The sequence below is a fragment of the Apium graveolens genome, chromosome 3 (assembly GCF_009905375.1).
Source record: "Apium graveolens cultivar Ventura chromosome 3, ASM990537v1, whole genome shotgun sequence".
NCBI lineage: Eukaryota > Viridiplantae > Streptophyta > Magnoliopsida > Apiales > Apiaceae > Apium > Apium graveolens.
This window is the reverse complement of record NC_133649.1, coordinates 164,329,792-164,349,950: the sequence shown is the minus strand read 5'-3', so window position 1 is coordinate 164,349,950 and position 20,159 is coordinate 164,329,792. Positions and strand designations below refer to the sequence as shown.

The 20,159-nt window shown below is 35.7% G+C and overlaps 1 long non-coding RNA gene across 1 annotated transcript; it reads left to right on the top strand.

Moving 5' to 3' along the window:
- Nucleotides 1-5,256: 5,256 nt before the first annotated feature.
- LOC141711196 (uncharacterized) lies at nt 5,257-8,936 on the top strand. Its single transcript, XR_012571264.1, has 3 exons — nt 5,257-5,455; nt 8,748-8,793; nt 8,881-8,936. It is a non-coding gene; the product is annotated as an uncharacterized LOC141711196 (long non-coding RNA).
- Nucleotides 8,937-20,159: the final 11,223 nt, after the last annotated feature.

The following is a 20,159-nucleotide window of genomic DNA, read 5'->3' as shown; positions in this document are numbered from 1 at the left end:
ATACAAAACTGGTTATTTGAATTATTTTATTTTATTTATAAAATTTATGAATCAGAACATAGTCATCACCGTCCACCGTTGACTCACCGAAGTTCATCATCAACGGCGATACAATTTATCGGCGCCCGATATAATACGGGTCCCCAAATAAATTATACTGATTAATATTATTTCCCGCAATGAAAGTTTTTATTTAACGAATAATAATCAATTAATTTCCTGCATAAAAAGAAATAATAATCAAATTTATAATAATCAACCCAACTGCATAATCTCGGCCCAACAGAAAAAGGCCCAAACAACCAGGCCCAAACTGCAAGGCCCAAAATCAAACCAACAGAACCAAGCCCAACAACACATAACACATCTGCACACACTGCACAACCATCTTCCACCACACACACGGCCTCACGCCCATCACAACACACACACACAACACAATTACATACACACACAATTACACAGGGCACACACATATATACAAATATATATATATATACATGCATATACCAACTGAGCAACACAGAGTCACCAAGCTCACCGGAACAAAAGCACCACGGTGGCCAGACCAGAGTCACAAGGAAAGCCGGAGAAGAATGCCGGAAAAACCGAGAAAGAACGAGAGAAAGAAAAGAAATAGCGAGAGAGAATTCGTGAGAGAAACATATAGAGGAGACGAGAGTATTCGAGAGAGACAAATTCGAGAGAGACTGTGAAGAGAAAGTGAAACAATTGAATCCCCCTCCCTGCTAAACAATTGCATGACACATGCCCCAAATAAATGGATATGTGTCATTTTATTTATATCCCGACAGACTGCAAGCCGGACACCTCGCTTTTAGTATATTCTTAACGATATAACTAGCAAATAAATTTTAATCAAAACATTGTCAAAATAATCATAAAATTTTTTAAATATCCCGAAGTTTACAAAAACATAAATTTTGAAATTTTAAAACAATTTTTAAGGTGAACTTTGTACCCGCTTTTTAACAAATAACGAAACGACGCGCGGGTGAAACAAATTCCGAAAATTTCCAAAATTATTTTAAAATTCTCAGAATAATACGAACTTAATAAAATATAAGTTTCATGATTTTTGAAAATTTCCATAATTAAATATGGATTTTACAATTAAATACACTCAAAAAATCATTTAAAAATAATTAATTAATGAAATATTGATTTCTCAATTTTATAAAGTCCTAAAAATAATTATTGAGATTATAAAATTATAAAACCAATTTTAGAAATAATCCAAGTATTTATGGAATTAAAACTACAATAAAATCACTTTTACAAGTCAAATAGAATCGTATAACTCACTAGTAAATCCCACAATTCAATCCCACATATCAACAGATCACAAATAATAATTAAAAAACAATCAACAACTGCTGCCAAAACAATTACACACATTTTATTTAATTATTCAAAACTTTATTACACTTTAAAATATTAAAATAAAAAGAAAAATACACGAGTCGTTATAGTAATTTTCTACACTACTCATTGTTATATATTAGATAAATTTGGAAAGTTGGTTCTCACTTGCCCCATAAATAAAAACGTCTATATATGTGACATGAGAAAGCAAGTGAAAGTGTCTCTAATCACTATAAATGATGATCCATGGCTATGGCATCGAATATTAGGACATGCCAACATGAATTTGATAAAGAATATATCAACTAAAAACCATGTCCGAGATACCAAAACTAAACTATCATAAAGATCATTTAGCAAAAAAAAAACTATCATAAAGATCAGACTTGTGAAGCTTACTAAGTTGGTAAAAAAATTCGAGCATCTCACAAAGCAAAGTTTATGGTATCTACCTCGAGACCTCTCGAGCTACTACATATGGATCTTATCGGTCCAATTCCTATACAAAGTCTCGAAGGTTGTTCATATACGTTGGCAGTTGTGGATGATTATTCATGATTTAAATGGACTGAATTTCTCAAAGCCAAAATTGATGCTTTTGAATCCTTCTCATCTTTATGTAAAAGGATTCAGAATAAACTAAATAAAACCATAGTCTATATAAGGACTGATCATGGTTAAGAATTTGAGAATTCCAATTTCACCAACTTTTGTGATGAACATGGCATCACACATAATTTTTCCGCTCCTTACACTCCTCAATCCAACGGAGTAGTTGAATGGAAAAATAGAACACTCCAAGAAATGGCTAGCACAATGCTTAATGAATATCGTCGACCTAAATATTTTTGGGCCGAGGCTATGTCAACTATTTGCCATATTCTTAATCGAGTTTTGCTCCGACCTATAAAATAAAAGACTCCTTACGAGCTATATTTTGGCAAAACTCTGAAACTAAGCTACTTTCGAGTATTCGGAAGCAAGTGCTTCATATTAAATTAAAAAGACTACTTTACAAAGTTTGATCCTAAATCAGATGAAGGTATATTTCTTGGATACTCAAACAAAAGTAAAGTTTACCGAGTGTTTAACCTAAAATCGCTTATGGTGGAAGAATCTATGAATGTCGCTTTTGATGAAAGTAAACCATCGACGAAATATAAAGACATTGTTGACCAAGAAAATGTTGAACAACATAATATTGAAAAGGTTATTCAACAATTCGAAAATATGGATCTCAGGACTCCCGTACATAAAATCCATTAGAATTGGACAAAAAGGACTTCCTAAAGCAATTCCCACTATAAAAAGTCATCCACTAGATAATGTGCTTGGAGACTTGAAGAAGGGAGTTCAAACACGGTCACAAGTTCAAAACATTGTGAATTTTCTTAGTTTTGTATCTCAAATAGAACCTAAGACCGCGAAAGAGGCTTTATTAGATGAGGATTGGATCTCTGCTATGAAAGATGAATTATTCCAATTTACTCGTAGTAAAGTATGGGAACTTGTCCCAAAGCCTCATGATACTTCCACAATTGGCACAAAATGGGTATTTCGAAATAAATTAAGTGAAAATGGAACGGTAGTTCGAAATAAAGCAAGATTAGTTGCACAAGGATATACCTAAATGGAAGGTATATACTTTGATGAAACATACGCACCAGTAGCAAGAATTGAATGAATTCGAATGCTATTGGCTTATGCTTGTCATAAAAATTTCAAAGTCTATCAAATGGATGTGAAATCTGCACTCTTAAACGGGATTTTGGAAGAGGAAGTATATGTGAAACAACCTCCCGGGTTTGAAAATAAACACATCCCTATTATGTCTATAAATTATATAAAGCTCTATATGGCTTAAAACAAGCCCCAATTGCTTAGTATGAAAGGTTGAGCCAGTTCCTTCTAGAAAATAAATTCAAAATGGGAATGGCTGATAAAACCTTATTTACGAGGCAAGATAAATATGATATATTACTCGTAAAAATATATGTAGATGACATCATATTTGGTTCAATAAATGATGCACTACATAAAGAATTCTCTGAAAATATGAGTAAAGAATTCAAGATGAGTATGCTGGGAGAATTAAACTTCTTTTTGGGATTGCAAATAAGGCAATCTGATGAAGGCATCCATATCTCTCAATCCAAGTATTGTAAAGAGATGTTGTAAAAATTCGAAATGGATAATGCCAAACCCATCTCTACTCCTATGTCTACATCCGATAAATTAACGGAAGATCCAAAAGGAATTCCCGAAGACACAAAGAAATATCGGGGAATGATCGGTAGCTTGCTCTATATAACTGCAAGTCGTCTCGATATTCAATATACTGTTTGTAAGTGTGCTAGGTTTCAAGTAGCACCAAAAGAATCTCATTTATTCACAGTAAAAAAGATATTGAGATATCTTAAAGGAACCACGGATGTTGGTCTTTGGTATCCAAAAGGAATACCATTTGACTTAGTATGTTTTTCTGATTTGGACTATGCCGGGAATTTAGTCGACAGAAAAAGTACTAGTGGTACTTATCAGTTTCTCGGTGGATGTTTGCTCTATATGACTTAATGTTGTGCTCAAATACTGTGGATGAAGCAAACACTAGTTGACTATAATATAAAATTTGATATGATCTCAATATTATGTGATAATACGAGTGCTATTGATCTTAGCAAAAATCCCGTATTACATTCAAGATCTAAACATATAGATGTGAGACATCATATTTTACGTGATCATGTCAATAAAGACGATATAAAAATGACACATATTGATACTGACATCAATCTCGCTGGCATATTCACAAAACCATTAAATTACGAAAGATTCACTAAACTCCGCTTGGATTTAGGAATGTTGGAATCTGTGAAATAATGGTTTATATAAAGAACAGTTGTGATTTATAAAGTAATCTCAACGATAAGGATATTTTCCCGATCAAGTTATTAAGTTTGTCTAAAACTCAGATTTATCAATAAACAAATTTATTGATTGGGTTAAGATAACTTAAATAGCCCAGATTAACCGGGAACATAAACTTAATCGAGTGAATATTAATTATTCCATGAGATTCATAAATATTTAGAAGTTACTCTCATATAAATTAATATTATATTGATATTTCAATCATTTATATATATACCTATTTTTTATCTTAAATATATATATATACAATTATTCTCATATATTTACTTAGAGATAAATATCTAAATATATATTATTTTGGAAAAAAAAAATTACAAACATAAATATATATATAAATACTTTCTGAAATATTTTTTAGACCAGCCCAACAAGAAAATTCCAGGCCCATAATTTTATAATAGTCCAAAAACATTTTCATCAATTATATATAATATATCCAGCCCAGTTCATTATCTAAGCCCATATATTTTCTACAGATATATATATATATATATATATATATATATTTCTTTTTAACAACCCAGTCATAAAATCAAATGCCCCGTCCATTTTCAGTTTTTCAAAGCCGAAACTTATTAAACACTAGCATCTGGACTGTTGATCATATACTTGATCTAATCTCAGCCGTTTATTTGATAAAATATATATACTACTTCTACATTAACAACCCTAATTCCCAATTCACTTCTTCTCGCCTCTTGTCGACTCTCTCTCTCTCGGACTTGAAACCATAGAAAATTTCCGATCAAACTCTTTCTCTTCCGATGAAATTCGATATAGTTCTTGAAAAGTTGTGCTTATATATATATATTCATCGAATATCTTATTAGATTCGATGAAATCATTGTTGGGGTTGGTTAAAATAAAGCTGATTCGATGATAAAAATCAATAATTCCTTATGAATTATTGAAGAACATCGAATCAAATATATGATTCAATCGTTTGTATTACATACACACACACACTCACCTTTGTGTATTTCAATTTTTTGTAAAAACCCTAACCGATTCATAAGATTGTAAGCAGGAGAAGACGGAGAAAGATGTAAAACAATGAAACAGATGGATAAAATGACTACATGCGGCTTGAAACTCGCAAAACTCGGAGGTTGACTCAGTCCGCGACTGAGCCAACCAGGTAAGTTCTATACACTTGGCTAAGTTACATACAAAGGTAAGTAATTAACCCTATTTTCCGTATGTTTCATAAATGAATTGGTGTTGATGAACCCTAATATGATACTGTGATTCCTATGAACTTCTTTGTGAAGCTAAGCCTGAAGTTGTGTGTGTCTGATTGATTTATAGTTTAATTTATTTTGTATAAACAGAACATCGAGTTATGTAAATGAAATGTTGACAAATCTCTCTGTTAAGGATATAATTGATCGAATGCATTTTGTGAAATATGCTGTGAAAATAAAAATTTGATAGCTAATTGAGACATGCTTGATTGTTTCCCTTGTGAATTTAATTATTTAATCTTAAAAATATTGTTTTTCTAATTGCAAACTTGACTGATTTAATTTTATAAGTTGGAATTTGATCTGGTTGTATAAATGAGATTAACAAAATGTTTATCTAAATTATTACTTAATTGATTAAAGTGGTATTCAAGTGAATCAGTCACTTAACTTGGATTTTTGTAATAATCTAGAAAGTATTGGTTAAATTTCTGTGAAAAGTTGTTTGGCTTGACTCAATGTACATTGTGAAATGTGCTATTTGTATACTTTAATTCAAGATAAACAGCTTGGCTAAATGAACAATCTATGAAAATCAATTGCTTATCTGCTTCCTTGTAGTTTATTATATATATATAAGATGATAAATCCCTAACATAAATCAAATGTGTAACTTCATTTAGTAGAAAATGTGAACTGATATATGTGTATGTGTCTAGTGCAACTGATTTATTGATAAATCTCTTTGTACCCTAGGTCCTCGTCTATATAGGAGTAGTTTAAACAAAGACCTATGTCTGTGCTAATATGATTTAATTTGTTAAAGAGTCTTACACAAAGATTAAGGTGAATATGATAAGTCTGAGTTATAAACCTTGAATGAATCATATATTTAAAAACTTTTTTAGATTGTTCTATGCTAAATGTGTGAATGATTATGTGACAATACTGGCTAAAAGAATATCTCTATTTTGTGTCCTTAAACATTATAATTCTGTAATAATAAAGCCTCACTTAAAAGATACTATGTAAGAATACCTCTTTACTAATAATTCAGAGTATGTATGGACAATTAACTATTGTTTAATCTACTTATCTGATCAATTGCAATACATGAGCTGTTCTGAAATGTTATGATATAATTGACAAATCAATTTATCTATCATCTCTATGACTCACTTGCTACTTTGTGTATATATGTTCATAACAATCAGTTTTAGTATGTAACTCTGATAAGTATGCTTGTAATTCTCAAGAATTAAATATGTGATTATATACTCTGCATATGTAATAACCAGTTCTATGAATCTTTGTTTAAAGACACTTGATTATCTATAAGTACAGTAGAATCCATTGATAAGTTTGATACAATATTATGCTTATAAAATCAAAAGTTCTATGCTTTATGGTTTACTTGCTTCCTGCAATAAACATGTTATGTTAACTTCAGTGATACTATTTGATGTGTATTCTATATTATTAAAAGTATTATCAGCTTAATCAGTTCTGTGCAAGCTTAAACATAGTTTAATGATTAATAAACACTTGCATAAACACACAGTGCCCTCACAGTAAGACCTGACAAGGAGGCCATGAGAAACCTTGTACCTGGATCACTCATGTGATCAATTGCCACCTAGAAATCTAGGTTTTAATATCAAAAATCTGTGTTTGAACCTTAAAATTATTAATTACTATATGATATAAATGTGGTATGAATTAAATGTTGCTGATTGTTAAATGTTAAATGATTGAGTGATAAATGTTTGAATGCTGAATTTTAAGTAATTAAATGCATCTTACATTCCTTATGTTGCATTATGTGATACACTAATTTGAAGTGCACTTACCTTGAGAAATAAATGTAATAGATTTTATATATTTGCATTAAAAACAGTTCTTCTTTCAAACTCACTTCAAGCACAGCTATATCCTTAAATGCACTTGTATTGATAGTACAATCTCTTTATGGTAGAGTAAGCTATGATATCAACTTTATGTCTCACACTTTTCAAAAATGTGTACTTGTGTACTGTACTATTTTCTAAAGTAGAAATAAAGATAAAGAATTAATACATTCTTCATTCTCTATTGTACTTGTATTAGCTTCATTATCACTCATTCATATGCATTATCCTAGTAGCTATTTGAAAAACAAGGGATTTTTGCCCGCGCTATACGTTCTAAATATAATTAATTTTTTAAAAAATATTAAATAATATAAAGAGAAATGTTTACATAACTTTTCAGTTGAACACTAACACAACATTACTCTTTTAACGAAAAAAATTACGCGAATATACTTTTTCACATATGTTAGAAAAGTATATTTTGTGTTGTCATAATTTTTTTTTAAAACATAAATAACTAATTTTAAATTTTATTTGTAATAAAATCAGCGCATGTTTCACTTTTTTCATATGATATAGATTAATTTTAAGGTATATTACAATTTTATTAAGGAAATGATCTAAAAATAATTTAATTAATTAATAAAAAATTAAAATAATTTCAACATGTATTTTTTAATCTATGTTGATTAATTTATAAAATATGAAAGTTATTAATTAATAAGCATATAAGGATTTAAATTAAAATATATTTTATTTTGATATTATTTTGATGATAAATTGTAAAATTTAATTTAATAATCTTTACGAAATTTCATCAATATGTATATTGTAATATTTAATTTAAAAGAATTTAAATTTATATTTTAAGATTAGGTAATTCATACCCAACATATCATTAACAAAGTATTGGGTTTAGACCTATTGAACAATAGCGTTAACGGCCAACAAAACATAGAACAGAGCTCTGCGGAGGGAGGATCGATGGCTACTACTTTAAATCACGGAAACCAACTCTCTAAATCAAAAGATTATGAAAAATTTATGGAGGTTAGTTACTCCATCCATACATGTTTTAGTTGTTATCGATTGGTTGTAAAGTTCAAGGTGAATAGTTTGATTAAGACTTTAATTTTTATTTCAATATAATTTTTCAGTATATATAATGCTCCATTTGTATGCATCAGAGTATTCCATGTATTGATGTTGATTGCATATTTTAGTTCAGAATCATATAGACAATGATTTGATTTCAAATTGATATAATTAGTTAACCGCTGGATGCATATATTTCTCTAAAGCAATTTGTTAAGATTTCCAACAGTAGATTATTCACGATTTTATTAAGATTTCTACATGAACTGTTTTGGATTGACTTTTAAATTTGAACGTTCAGGATCTTAAGAGAAGGCATGACTCATGGAATGTTAATTGGGATATGGGTAAATATGTCTGACAATATTTTCCATTACTTGTTGGAAGCTGAATTAAAAATTGTGGTATACATGATTAATCAATGTTAAATGTAGGTAGAGGACGAAAACCGTTAGGCAGCTTTGTTTCTCCAAATGTGGAAAGAGATGAGGATGGAGCATTTGTAAGTGTTTGACTGATTGTATTTCAACGTTATTAAGAAGTTGAAATTATATTGTACTTGACTGCATCATCTATCCAAAATTACAGAGGGTTCCGTCTAGTTTTATTGATAAATTCCGGAGTAAACTTCATTCCCAATTACACCTAAAGTGCAGGACAATTGTTTGAAATGCGAATTATGATAAGGATCGAAAGAAAATCTACGGACATTAAGAATTTATGAGATTCTATGATTTAAAGATGTATTATGTTTTTGTTTTTGAATATTATGGGTATGGCAACTCTACTGTCCAGTGTTTCAACCATATGGTTGTTTTGATTACACATCCCTCAGTTGAGCCAATGTTTTTTTCAATAAAGAGAACTATAACAATTGGATGATGGATGAGTTTATATATTATCGTAATCATGATGTTACTGAGAGGTAACTTGCTTGTATTCACTACAATGCTCTAAGACTTGATTCTGAACAATCCTTGATGGTGATCAGACAATACTCAAGTATAGAGGACTTGGATAATATGGTAACCACTCTCTCTCTATCTATACATTTATTACTTCCCTCATATGTATAAACACTACGATAGGGATAAATAAATCCTGATTATGTAATTAAATATTACATTAATTATACATGATTTGGGCTACTAGGCCCAATAAGAAGATGTATGACATTCAGACCAAAAAGGTTAACACATTGATCAGGCCTGATGGACCAGAGCAGGCCTGATGGAACAAAAAAAGCCCAAAAAGCCTGAATATTAATTAATTTCGTAATTAATTAATAAGGGAAAATCATTTATTGAGAAGAGTCCCAATAAGGACATAAATCCTTGCAGATTAGCCTCTAAGGGACTTAGAAGGATAAGGAATCAGTTTCCTACTATTTAGGACTTCAAAGTCCATTCTAATTCTGAGACTTGGCTACCAAGTCTCCTATACCAAGTCCAATTCAAGGACCACCAACATCTATATAAGGGGTCTCACCCCACAAATCAGAACTACGTTTTTTGACTTGATCTTTGGCAATCAGCAAGGTACGTAGGCATCTTATTAAGGCAGATTGAGTCACGAAACACAAGAGCAGTCAAATCAAGCCCCGAAGCTCACGTTCCTTAGTAATAAATACAGCAGTTATATACCTTAGTTTTTAATCCATAACATTTGGCGACGTCTGTGGGACAGCACAACAGCAACCATGGCGAAGACACGGAGAATAATTAGAGCTCTTGAGGAAGGAACACCATCGGGGACAACCCAAGTGATTTCGTCAACCGTGGAGGTACCTCCTCATTCAACTTATGCAGCCACCCAGGTAGAAGCCCAGATAAGGGTAACTGAACCTCAGCCACAAGGGACGATTCCCTCGGCCATTTAAGGTACAAATCCCCAAGTTCAACAACTACATGCACCTGTGAAATCTCGACCCATTGGGTGCGAATATTTAACTGTTGTGACTACTAACCCCCCTTATAGGATGCCCCTTTACCCCGAGGTTGGAGGAAGTGGACATGCTGGACGGAGTGAAGCACGAGGGCGATCACCCCCTACATACGAGGTTTGGCTCCTATCCCTGAGGATCCGGAATTTTCTGGCCCTTACAATGAGAGAGACTCTGAATCTTCGGATGATGAAGTAGCCCCAAGAAGGAGACGTGCTGGAAAAGAGCCGAAGGCTGATGGTAGCCAACGTCCTAGGAGCACCCAAGGGATGAATCCCCAAGAAGTACAGGAAAGGATCAGGGCTCACAAGGCTGAGATTCAAAGGCTGAAGCGTGACTTGGAGGTGCACCAGACCACCAGACCCCCACTACCTCCTAGGGGGAGAAATCCTCCACCTATGATTTACCTGGATGGTCTGATACGGAGAAGGGCTGTTGTCCCAAGGGCTGATCCAAGCAAACTTCTTCCCCTTGGAGATCCTGATGATCCTACTCCGCCCTTCACTGAAGAAATAATGAATGCCCATATCTCAAGGAAGTTCAAGATGCCAACTATCAAAGATTATGATGGCACGGGAGATCCCGCTAATCATGTTAGGACATTCTCTAATTCACTGCTGTTGCAGCCCGTGAATGATGCTATTAAGTGTCGGGCCTTTCCTCAAACCCTGTCGGGTATGGCTCAAAGGTGGTATAGTCGTTTGCCCCCAAACTCTATTAGGTCGTTCAGAGAATTAAGTCAGGATTTTATTAAACAGTTCATCAGTAGGAGAGTGCATGAGAAAAGTTCAGCATCCCTCATGAGCATTGTGCAGGGAGCGAAGGAATCCTTGAGAGACTACCTGAATTGTTTCACAAAGGAAGCTTTAAAAGTCCCGGACCTTGATGACAAGGTAGCCATGATAGCACTGCAACAGGGAACTAGGGATGAGTTTTTCAAGATGTCCTTGGCCAAACGCCCCCCTGAAAGCATGTTGCAGCTCCAAGATAGGGCAGGGAAGTATATCAAGGTGGAAGAGAGTATGAGAAAAACAGTCGTGAGCAACGAGCCCGCTGGAGGCAAGAAGCGGAAGATCGATCTGGAATATATCGCTAAGGACAAGTATCCTAGAACTGAGCAAAATCCTGACTCAACTCCCAAGAGAGGAGGATCTGGAAAAAAATTTACTGAGTATGCTAAGCTGAATGCTCCAAGGAGCCAAATTTTAATGGAAATCGAGAAAGATCGAGATATTCGCTGGCCTAAGCCCTTGAAGGCCGACCCTGCCAAGTTAGATAAGAGCAAGTATTGTAGATTTCACAAGGATGTTGGTCATGACACCGATGAGTGTAGGCAACTAAAAGATGAAATTGAGTTCCTTATTAGAAAAGGGAGGTTGAACAAGTACACTGGTGTTATGGATAAAAAACTAAGGTTATTATTTGCTGTATTTATTACTAAGATTCGGGAGCTCAAGGCCTTTAATGGCTGCTCTCGTGTATCGTAGCTTAATTCTGCCTTTACGAGATGCCTACGTATCTCTGTGAATTAGAGAATCAAGCCAAAAAACGTAGTTCTGATTTGTGGGGTGAGGTCCCTTATATAGATGTTGGGAGTCCTTGAATTGGACTTGGTATAGGGGACTTGGTGGGCAAGTCTCATAATTAGAATGGACTTTGGAGTCCTAGATAGTAGGAAACTGATTCCTTATCCTTTTAGGTCCCCTTGAGGCTAATCTATAAGGATTTATATCCTTATCGGGACTCTTCTCTATAGCTGATTTTTCCCTTATTAATTAATTACGAAATTAATTAATAATCAGGGCTTTTGGGCCTTCTTTATTCCAACAGGCCTGATCTGGTCCATCAGGCTTAACCTTTCCGGTCTGAGTATCATATATCTTTTTATTGGGCCTAGCAGCCCATATCTTGCAGTATTTAATTATACTATCATAATTTATTTACCCCTATTATTCGCCCCCCAACTTTTGGGAAACATTGATTAGGTTTCACAGAAGTTAAATCTATTCGTTCCCTTACAGGGTTTCGTTTTTGCGTAAAGTGTGGAGCGACCTACACATTTACAATGAATTTTCCTTTTATTCAGGAATTATCTTAATTTCCAGGAATTTTTCCCTAATTTTCTGGGATTTTCCCTAATTTTCTGGATTTTTCCCTAATTTTCTGGGATTTATCCTTAATTTCTGGATTTTTCCCTAATTTTCTGGGATTTATCCTTAATTTCTGGATTTTTCCCTAATTTCCTGGGATTTATCCTTAATTTCTGGATTTTTCCCTAATTTTCTGGGATTTATCCTTAATTTCTGGATTTTTCCCTAATTTTCCGGGATTTATCCTTAATTTCTGGATTTTTCCCTAATTTTCTGGGATTTATCCTTAATTTCTGGATTTTTCCGTAATTTTCGGGGATTTATCCTTTATTTTCTGGATTTATTCCTTATTCCTGAAAATATTAGTATTTTTCAGAAATTATTTAAGGAATTTCCTTATTTTTCTGTAATTTTCCAGGAATTTTTCCCTCCCTTTTTCTTCTTTTTTCTTCCTTTTCTCCTTTTTTTTATACAGATTTCGACCAGGAATCCATTCGACCAGGATCCTGGTCGAATTAACCTTCATATTGCCCTGGTCGACAGGATTTCGGGTAGGATGGTTTCGATCAGGAATCCTGGTCGAATTTCGGCCAGGATTTTTCCCTCTTTTTGTTTTTTTTTATTTTTTATATTTCGAGCAGAATTTTTCGACCAGGATTTCATTTCGGTCAGGATTTCATGTTTTTTTTTACCGAATTAGCCATCTTTCTTGCCTTGGTCGAAGCAATTTCGAGCAGGATTGTTTCGACCAGGATTTTCATTTGATTTATAGTCGAATGAGTTTAAATTCTGGTCGATTTATGCTTAGTTTTCAGCCTTGATCGACAGGGTTTTGACCTCAAGTTATTCGACCAAGATTTCCTCACGTTTTCTGGTCGAATGGGTCAGGAACAATTATTTTTATATCTTTTTACCTTAAAGTTGGGCCATGCGTCTGGGCTGGACTCTTTTGGGTCCTTGATTTGGGCCTGGATTTCTTGGGCCACCCTCTTAATGGGTCTTCATCCAGGGCCCATTTCTTAAATCTGGGCTTTGTTTGTCAACTAATTGGGCCCTCTTTCTGGGCTTTCTTGGACTGGGCCTTCTCTATTTTTTATCATGCTTTAATATCCAAAGCCCATTCAAACTTGGGTTGGGCTTGGACTCTTAAGCCTGACTTCCAGAACATTCTGGAATTTCTTATATCATTCCAGATTTTCCCATAATTTTCTAAGATTTTTCTAAAATAATCTGGAACATTCCAGATTCTTCCATTTTTGGGCCCAAATGGGCTTTTTGAGGCCCAATTTAGCTTTTAGGTGCCTATATATAGGTGGGGGGAGTGTGCATTCACTTCACACTCTTCACTCTTCACTCTTCCTTTCATCTCAAACCTTCTAACCTTCTCCTCTCTCAAATCCCCTCCTTTAGCTCTCCAAGCCTTTTCCAGCTTTACTAAATGGCTGATAAGAGTTCCGAGAGGGCGGCCAAGATAGCCTCGGCTTCAAAACGAGGTAAGGATATCGAGATCCGTTCTTCGTACATGTCTTTAATTGATATGATTAACACTAGGGGGGATGAATATCCCTCCACTGCACATCTCGACTCTTTTAATCATTGTAATACTTGGCACAACATAGATTTCAATAAACTAAATGCTCGTTATAACGTCCTTCCTCCTCTTAGATTAGTTCCAGTCTCTGGTGGTGACCGTACTTGCCACTGGAGACCCGACACTCTCTTCATTTACACTGATGCCCTTAATGCTGGGCTTAGGTTTTCTTTCCATCCTTTTATTCCTCATCTTTTGGCTGATTTACAAATCAACCCGTGTCAGCTTCCTCCAAATGCCTGGAGGAACATTCTATGTTTTATGGTCTGCTGTCTTAGGGAGGGCTTTTCTCTTTCTGTAGCTGTTTTTAGGAAGGTCTTTCAGTGTTATAATAGTTCTTCCAGTATCTGTGGCTGGGTCTATGTCAAGCAAAGGCCCAAAAGCAAACATATCTTTAACAGCGCCTCTATTCCTGATAATAATCAAAATTGGAGGAATAGTTTCGTTGGGTTACGTTGGGAGAATGGTGACTGGGGCACACTTTTTCGATCTTCCTTCGGGAAGGTCAGTGATGGTAGCCTCAAATCCATTCACTTAACTCCTGAAGAAACTATTATTTATAATGGGCTTACTCAGGATGATGGCACTACCACCAGTTGGACTCTCTTAGAGGAGTTTTCCCTGATTCATGTGGGACTATCCTCTGTTTCTCAACAGGGTATTTTTCTTCCCTTCTCAACTTTATTTCATTTGATGCATTATTAACATCACTTATTTTATCTTTTGCTTTGTTTCAGCTGCTAAGGAGATTAACGAGGACAATGTTCCTCTGGTTGAGGAGACACCTAGGATGAAGAAAGCTCGGCTCGCAGGCCTAGACACCCGGGGAAAGGCCACGGAGCCTAGCTTTTTGAAAAAGCACAAAGAACCTATAGGGGAGGCTTCAACTGAAGGAGTTGGGGGCCATAGTGCTCCTATCACTGCTGTTGCCTCTACTGCTGCTGCTGCTGCTACAGGCGCCTTCCAGCCTCTCTGGGGATTTCGCCGAGGGGACACCGTGGTTGGATCCACGAAGCATGCATGGGATTGGTTCTACCATAGCGTGACTCCCAAGGACTTTACTGATGTGGTGGCCACCCCTGATCTTGAGAGGATTAAGCTCATGGGAGCTCAGTCTCTAGCTTCGGTATGCCTTCTCTTTTTTGAACTTATCTTTCGTTCTTGTAGTATTTTCTTGCCTTATACTTTGTTAATTGCTTTGTTTCAGTCTAACGCCTACTTTCAAGGCGCTGTGAGACAAGCCGAGTCATGGAAGCGGGCTTCTGATAAGGCCGATAATGCCCTCAGGAGGCAACAGAAGAAGTATGCTACCCTGGAGAAGAAGCTTAAGCGCAAGGAGGAAGAACTCGGAGAGTCTAATGCTGAGCTGGTGGTACTTCGGGCGGAGAAGGATAAAGCTATAGACAACTATCTAGACTCGGAGGAATTTGCCCAATCCATGAGGATTAGGGATGATTCAGTCTTTTCCGGGTTTTTTAGGACTGGTTGGGACACGGCCCTTGGGACCGTGAACGAGGCTTGTCCTGATATTAACCCGGCGGACCATGTCTGCCCTGATGACGAGGCTTTGCTGCAGAGGTTTCGTACCCGAGTAGTTGTCTTGGGTCATGTTCCACAGGATCCACTCCTTCCTCCTCCCGAGTCTTCTTCCAGACCTGCTGATGATGACAGCTCTTCCTCCTCCTCCGAGACGACAGAGACATCCAGCGAGAGCGGAGAGGACGATGATATGGATGCCGAGGGTACTTCAGCTCCTTAGAGCTTTTTCAGCCCTGCGTGGCTTGTTTTTTTTTTATCCTATTTTCGAGACTTTATTTATCGAACTTTTGTAATATCTATCAGATTTATTTCATTTATCACCTTCTATGCTTGCATCCATGCATTTGATTTTTATTTATTAGGCCACAAACATACTTTGAAGAACTCATGAATTTCGTAAAATTGTCTGGGATTCGTCCCTTACACAAGTAATAATAAACTTCGTAATGAAACTAAAACATATAAATCCTAAGCAAGCAAAGCTTCAAGGTGCTTTTCAACCTACTCGCCATCCTGACGAGTGAGAATCGTATCCGGCTGCCCTACATATAGTAAACCTTCAGGTTTTGTGCATGCCAAGTTCTCGGGACTTCAAAACCATCCATAGTCTCTAGCTTGTAGGTTCCTCTACCTTGAACACTCTTGACTCTGTATGGCCCTTCCCAATTCGGGGCAAGCTTCCCTTTTTGTCCTACACCAGATGCTTCTATCTTCCTCAAGACTAGATCGCCTTGTTTAAAAAACCTTTCTTTAACCCTTAGGTTGTAGTAGAATGAAGCCTTTTTCTGATATTCTACTAGCTTTGCATGTGCCTTATCTCGCACTTCATCGATTAAATCCAGGGCTAACCTCTGCCCTTCCTCATTTTCTTCCTCATCGAAAGCCTGAATCCTTGGAGAGGAATGTGATATCTCTACTGGAACTACTGCTTCAGCCCCATATGCCAACATGAAGGGAGTTGCTCCTGTCGTGACTCTACGGGTAGTCCTGTAGGCCCATAATATTGGAAGTATTTCATCCACCCAATTATTTCTTGACTTCTCGATCCTCTTCTTTAGTCCATCCAGGATTATTCGATTTGCTACTTCTGCTTGCCCATTAGCTTGTGGGTGAGCCACAGAGGTGAACCGTAACTCAATTTCATTTTCTTCACAATACTTCTTGAATTCCTCGTTGTTGAATTGTGTTCCATTGTCAGTGACGAGGATACGGGGAATTCCATATCGGCACATAATGTTTTCCCACAGGAATTGTGTAACCTGCTTAGTTGTGATTTTGGCCAAGGGTTTGGCTTCAATCCACTTGGTGAAATAATCAATGGCTACAATTAGAAACTTCCTTTGTGCCGTGGCCATAGGGAAAGGCCCTAGAATGTCCATCCCCCACATAGCAAAGGGATTAGCCGAGTTGATAGAGGTCAGCATCTCGGGGGGTTGTCTAACAACTGGTGCATGCTTCTGATAGCGATCACACTTCTTCACATATTCTTTGGCATCAGCCATCATTTCTGGCCAATAAAAGCCTAAACGGGTTATCTTATGAGCCAAGGCCCTGCCCCCAAGTGTTGTCCACAAATACCTTCATGCACTTCTTCAAGAGCCAAGCGTGCCTCATCGGGCCTGAGACACCTCAAGTAGGGAACCACGAAAGATCTTTTGTAAAGAATCCCATCTATCAAAGAGTACCTTAGTTCCCGAACAGTTAACTTCCGTGCTTCAGTTGCATCGCTTGGCAACCAATCGGTCTGAATGTGAGCCTTGATGGGATCAATCCATGATGTCCCCAAGCCTATGGGAGCCACTAGCTTAACATCTATGCTTCGTGTCTTCAAAACACGGAAGTACACACTTCCTGAACTTTCTTCAATCTCAGACGAAGCGAACTTTGATAGCGCATCTGCCTTAACATTTTCTTCCCTTGGAATGTGTTCAACATGGCATTCATTAAATTGGGTCATCACAGCCCTTACTAGGCGGACATACTTAGCCATCGTATCATCCCTTGCCTCAAATTCTCCCTTTACCTGGGATATGATCAGCTTCGAGTCTCCACAGACCTTTAAGTTTTTGACTCTAAGTGTCCCAGCTAGACCAAGGCCAGCTATCAGGGCTTCATACTCTGCCTCATTTTTTGTGGTTGGAAAGTCTAGCTTCATAGCATACTCAATTAAGAACCCATCAGGGCTTTGCAAAACCAATCCTGCTCCACTGGAGTTTGTTTTTGATGCCCCATCAAAATAGAGAACCCAATATTCTTTATCATCCTTCTCTTTTCCCCCATCATCGACTTTCTTGTCTTGAGGTACGTCATCTTCCTGCCCCCCGGCTTCTTGGTTGGGTATGGTACATTCCACCACGAAGTCAGCTAGTGCCTGTGCTGTAACACCCCCAGATCCGGGGTCGGGGATCCGGGTCGTCACGAGTTCCATTTCCCTTAATAACACCCAATCTTAATAATTACTCAACTACTCTGTACTGTGACCCCACAATAAACACACACACCACACGTTATAGTCTCATAGATGCATCCAAAAATAACCACAAGTCATTTTATTCCACAATTATCTGCCAATACACCTTAAAAGGTTTTCTGAATAAATTTACATTTCTTTGCCATTATTACAATTCATAAATATAAATAAATCTGGTACATCAAAAGTTGAAAGCCTAGCCTATTGGTAGTTCCTACCTCAGCTACGGCGGCATCAATGCTTCTAGAAAACTGCGGAACGTCTCCTAATCGCTTGCGAATCGGGAGCTTGGTTCTGTTCATCTTTTCTATCTGTTGTTGTGTGATGAAAGAAGAAAGCAAGGGTGAGCAGCAAGCCCACCAAAATAATATGTATAATGATTAATAGTATATGAGCCTACTCATAATACTCATGAAAGTCTTGGTCAAAAGAAATGAACCAAGTTTGATATCTTAATGCGATGAAGTCGCAAAATATTCCGTATGTATACATATATACTTTTCAAAATATTGGAAGTCCTCTTCCATGCATAATATACACAAAGTCCCAGTGTATAACTGTATAAAAAATATCGTTGCAAGGTGATCTCATATATCTAACCTTGTCTCAACGTTTTTCTGAAAATCTTTGTCATTCATAAGACAATTATTAATTAGATATAAGTTTAAAAGATGAAGTTACAAGATACCCCAATATACTTATATCTTTCCCAAATACTACTTGAACTACCACTGTTCAAGTTATAATTAGTTTCAAAAGTTTATCACATAGATGAGACTACAAGACAAGATTTGAATAGATTACATCTTTAAAATTTTATTAAAGGAAAATGAAGTTATGACATACTTCCTTAAGTTCTGATATATATATATATATTCATATATATCTCCCATACATTTCCTGAAACCTCTGTCATGTAAAGTATGAACAGAATTGCAATATCCAATAAATTTGGAAAGGAAAAGAATTTTGGCATAAACCAGATATCTTGCTGATCAGGCAAAGATACCAATAAGTAACCTTTTCTACTAGTAGATGGATGAATCCCCCACCGGTCATCACCCTGGCCTCATAAGGACCTTGTGCTGGACCGCCACCCGGCCTCTTACGCGTTGATGGACTGCCACCCAGCCACTTACACAATAATAGACCGTACCCCGGCCTGTCGCTTATGCCGACTCAATTAGATGGGCTTACTTCCCGAACATTGGGCAAGTAATCAATTCATTTACCAAAACTGCAACCTTGTTGCGAATATAAAATACACCACAGAGCCGGATTCCCCAGGTTTTGAGCGAGTATTTAAATCCCCTTAAAAAAGAAGATCTTAAATATAAAAATGAGTTTTGGGATCCGCTCTAACTTTAAAAAATCATTTTGAAGACTCGAAAACACTTTATAGAGTGTTTGGAGTAAAGCTGATTTAATGAAGTAAATCAGTCCCCAGAATATTTAGAAAATGACTGAATATTATTATTTAAATAATATTCCCATAAAGAATAATCTTTATAAAAATAATTGAAGTAGAAGTATTAAAACTTATACTTGAAATAAATATTAAATAACCAAAGATATACTTATATGAAAGTATCATTTTATTTGAATAATCGGAAATAAGTTTGATTATTGAACCCTTATTCTTTAATAAAATAAAGAATATATTTCAGTAATAAGCGGAGTCATAATACCTCGAATGAATATTATAAATAATTTTCATTAAATAAAATAAAGGAGTCATACATCCTCAAATGAATATTCAAATAATATTCAATAATTAAAATAAAAGGAGTCATAAGTCCTCGAATGAATATTCAAAATAATATTCATTTAATAAAATAAAAGGAGTCATACGCCTTCGAATAATATTCGAAATAATATTCAATAATAAAATAAAGTTAAAGTTATCGAATAAACCTTATTCGATTAATAGTTTTGAAAACTATGAACATATATATATATAAGTATATATATATATATTTATATCCATATATACAAAATCTACTCGGGATCCTCGACTCCCGGTTTTAGAAAATATTTTCACCTTTGGGTCCCTATACTAAGGGTATATGCAAGTTACCGCT